The following is a 4,578-nucleotide window of genomic DNA, read 5'->3' on the forward strand; positions in this document are numbered from 1 at the left end:
TTACAAAAACCTGAATTCAGGGGCCGGCCCCGAGGCGGAGGGGTTAAGTTTGCACTCTCTGCTTTGGCAGCCCAGGGTCTCGCGGGTTCGGATCCTGGGCGCGGACATGGCACCGCTCATCAGGCCATGCTGAGATGGCATCCCACATGCTACGACTAGAAAGACCCACAACTAAAATACACAACTAGGTACAGGGGGGATGTGGGGGGAAAAAGCAGGAAAAAAACCAATTCTGCATTCTGTCATGATAATAGTAATAGGAATAATAGCTTAACTGAGAGCACGCACTGTGTGTTAGCAGTGTATTAAGCACATTACACTTACAACACATTTTATCTCGAGACATTTATTGTGATTGTCATACCATGTGGAAACTGAGGCATTTTGAGCACACGTGACTTGCTGGAGTGACGCGGGCTCTGGCTCTGCCTCTGGTTCTGGGCCCGTCTGGCCATTTCCAGGCAGTCTGTGGTTACACTGTCATGTCAGCTGAGTTCTAAAGACTTTCAAAATTGGAGCTGTATGTTGGAAATAAATGTCATTACAATGACTTTAAATACAAGCCAATAAAAATAATGACTCTAGTAGTCAAAGATTGTCACACTAATAAACATCTTGATTTTTTCATTTTTTTGTGCTAAAATACATATAACTTAAGATTTACTATTCTAACCATTTTAAGCTCAGTTCAATGGCATTAACTACATTGACAATGTTGTGTAAACATCAGCACTAATTTCAAGCTTTTTCTTCACCCCAAAACAGAAACTCTGTACCCGTTAAGCAACAACCCCCAGCCCCTGTTAACTTGCAATCTATTTTTTATCTCTATGAATTTGCCTATTCTAGATATTTCATACAAGTGCAATCATACAATGTTTGTCCTGTTGTGTCTGGCTTATTTCACTCAGCATAATGTTTTCAACGTCCATCCATGTCGGAGCATTTGTCAGAATTTCATCCATTGTATGTATATACCACAATTTGTTTATCCATTCTTCTGTTGATGGACACGAGTTGTTTCCACCTTGTGGCTTTTGTGAACAATGCTTCTACAAACACAGTGTGCGTATGTGTTTGAGTCCCTGTTTTCAATTCTTCGGGCGTATACCTAGGAGTGGAACTGCTGAGTCATATGGTAATTCTATATTTAACTTTAAGAGGAATTCTTTTTTGCTATGGAAATAAACAGGTTTAAAAAAGGAGATACAGAGCAATTTCATGGAGTAAATTTCATTGCTTTGCTTAAAAACCAAATCAAACAATCCCATTTGTGGTTTAGAATGGCAAGGCTATTCTTGACGACGTATTTTTAGTTTGATCACACAAAGATAAGAAGTAACTGGATTGTTATGAAAACTGTGTTAAAAATTCAGACAGTCCCGGGCAGGTGGAGCCGGAAGGAAGGAGGGCATTTCTAAGGCAGTGACTGGGGTGGAGGGTGAGGAGCAGGAAAAGCGGTTTCTGTCTGAAGTTACTCTTTGGCCACCAAAAGGTCACAAGTGAATCAGAGGAGACACAGTTTGGAGCCGCAGGTGATCTGCAGTTTGTGAAAGCAGAGTTGTTACGAAAACTCTGGGTTCCACCGCTGAAGGCATCGAAGAGGTGTCTTGGTGAAACCAGGATGGCCGACGGCTCCTTAAATCCCTCTGCTTCCTCGGGAACATCAGGTGGCAGCTTTGTTGCTGTTGCTTAGTTCAAAGCACTTTTTCTGCCTGTGAGGACTCCATGTGTGGGTGGCGGGTCCAGTCTCTGGGGAGGCAGGCCGGGGGTGGGCCAGGGGACACAGCTGTAACTTTGGAGATGCCCTCCTGGCCGTTCTGATGCCTTAATCTGTCCTGAATCGCTGTAACCAGGTCACGTTAAAACGGAAACACCTTAGCAAGCGGGTAAGAAAGTGACGCTGGATTAAATTCACTCATAAAGCACCCCAGTAAGTGCGTTTTCTCTCCAGTCCTTTACTAGGGCTGCCCTGAGAGGAGGAGGAGGAAGAGATTGTTCGAGAGTGGCTCTTTAAGGGGAAGGGGGCCGTGTCATCAATTCTCCAGGCCTGGCCCTCACCTTGGTCCTCCGTGGTGGGCATCACATCTAAACGGTGAGGCCTCTGTGGGGGCAGCTGGAACTTTCCTCAGGGGTCTGCTCCAGGTGTGGGTGGTTCCCTGCCCACCGAGGCCTTGGCCAGCATCTGCACTCACAGCTCCTGGCAACCTCGGTGGGGGGACCCCAGCGCAGGCAGGTACTTTCCAGGGCTTTCTGGGCCCTGGCTACTCTAACTCCCTTTTCTCATCACTCAGACACCAACATGTTACAGCATTCTGCCCCTCAGGTTTGCAAGTCTCAACCTGGTTACAGTGTTTAAGCAGATGGAAGAAGCCTTTAAGGAAAAAGTCCTATTCCTTAACTTTATAAATTATTTGCTCTGCATTCCTGTTGACCCCTGGACATGCGTCAGTCAAGGTGAGGTGGGCGTGTCCATCCTTCACTGTCATTTTCTACCCACCTCCAGGGAAAGTCTACACTCTTCCCAACGGCACCTGACCAAGGGGTTCTCTCTCTGTCCTATTTCCTGCTGTCATCTTGGGCCATTGTAATGTCCACGTTGATAATGAGTTGGTTAATTCATTCATTCAATGAAAAAATTATCAAGCAGCTATTAACATTGGCTACACAGCAGAGTTAGAATAAAATACAAAATGGAGGCCAGCCTTGAACATTCTCTGAACAGACAAAACCACTTGAGCCATGTAAGCGAGACTTAATTTAGTTAATCCTACAACTCTGGTGACATGAACTTGGGTTGCTTCTTATAAATGCCTCTGAAAATCATAAATGAAACTTAAACCGTTTCCCAAAATTGGCATAAAATAACCACGTTTGACCAATCCCATGTAATTAGGAAAAACATCTATCCTATAATCAATTATTGTAAAGAAGAAACAGCCTCCACATTTTCACTGTATAAGCTGCCCCATAACACACAGCTCTGAGCTTCATTCCACTGCTTGTTTGAAAGCTCCCAGTTCGTGAACTATTATTATGGGCACAATAAACTCCTACTAATTAGTATTTTATTGACTGGATGGTCTTAATTTTGCTATTCCTGGATTTTTTATGGTATGAATAGAAATAATACTGTTATTAGTAATAATAATAATTAGTAGTAATAGTAAGGAATCACCTGTTTGTTGTGCTTCACATTACAGTTGGGTACTTGCCTGCCTGCACTGAGTCCTTGCTCATCCTGGCTATGTCTGCCTCCAGCTGAGGCTCAGTACCATGCATAGGATAAGTACTTAACACTGAAACATGTTTCTAAATTTGGATCAAATACCCCATAAAAGTTGCTGTTTATCCCTCAGACACAAGGATTCAGAGATGATTCCGTAAGACCACAGAATTTTAAGCAAGATTATCCTAGAAATATCTGGGTGGAAATCTTACCAATTTTAATGTTAATTTCTCCATTTTGATCCCAATTCAGGTCTAGGACCTGTGGCAGGGCCGGTGATGTCTATGTGGAGTCGGTGTGGAACTGGCAGATTTGCACAGCGACAGCAAACCGCACTTCCATCCTTGATGTGGGAATGTAGGCCACTTGGTGGGGAGAAAGCTTTGCCTCCCGGGATACTTGCCCCAGTGAGCAGAGATTGGTGGCCACATAAGAGAGGGCACAAGCTCCATGTTAAAGGTCCTTTCTTCTTACACAGTCTCTCTGGCAGTTAAATAAATAGATCTCACTTTACTCACTCATTTCCTGTTCCTGTTATCTGGGTGGCTGTGAGCCTTCAGACTGTTCCTTATCTTCCCTGCAGGGCTGGTCTCCTCCTCTCCCCGTCCTCACGGGCAGTTGACCGGGCTTAGTCTTCGAACTGCCAGCCACAGTCGGGTGTCTGCACGGATGAGGGACATCTGTTCAAATCTCTGCTTCCACTTCCAAATCTGCTAAGAACTGAACTTTCCATGCTTAATTTCTCCTTTAGCAATGACCAATGTTGCCAGCTAATTTGGGGCCTTAATTCTCAGGTTACCTGCCAATTTCATTAAAGTTTGAACGGAGTTTCTTTTTTTCCATTACCTTCGCGTGTTTGACCCGGAACACCTGTGGTGGCGAATGGGGGCCCGTTTTGGGGGACAACATCAATATTCTTTTACCTTAAAACCTGCTGTGTTCTAACTAGCTGCTTTGAACCCTCCAAATTTTTTAAAATAGAGGAATCCCAAACTACTTACCAGTTAGCATATTCTTGCTCCCAAATTGCCACTCACTATAGGAAAGTGGTGCTTTTAAGAAAATTTTTGCCCCAGCTCCCTGTGCAGAGAGGCGGGGCTGTCCTGGGGTGGAACGCTGCAGATGGAGTGTTATTTCCTTGCTGTGTCTCTTGGTTCCAGGAGGACCTCGAACATCTCATATATTGCGTATTTTCTTCTTTTCACGTTGGCCAGAGCTCCATCTGTCACTTTCCCCTCACTGAGCTCAGATTTGTCAGAAACCAGAGCCCACCACATATTTGTCTTTTTCTGCACAAGCTCAGCTCCTCACCACTCCCCCTTTCTCTCGGCTGAATCCCAGCCCTCCTC

General features: G+C 44.7%; 1 long non-coding RNA gene across 1 annotated transcript; it reads right to left on the minus strand.

The window, feature by feature from the left end:
- Positions 1–330: 330 nt before the first annotated feature.
- On the minus strand, positions 331–4,578 carry LOC139080794 (uncharacterized). Its single transcript, XR_011535579.1, has 3 exons — positions 4,231–4,578; positions 3,748–3,890; positions 331–518 (listed from the first exon to the last, which is right to left on the minus strand). It is a non-coding gene; the product is annotated as an uncharacterized lncRNA (long non-coding RNA).

The sequence above is a fragment of the Equus przewalskii genome, chromosome 32 (assembly GCF_037783145.1).
Source record: "Equus przewalskii isolate Varuska chromosome 32, EquPr2, whole genome shotgun sequence".
NCBI classification, from domain to species: domain Eukaryota; kingdom Metazoa; phylum Chordata; class Mammalia; order Perissodactyla; family Equidae; genus Equus; species Equus przewalskii.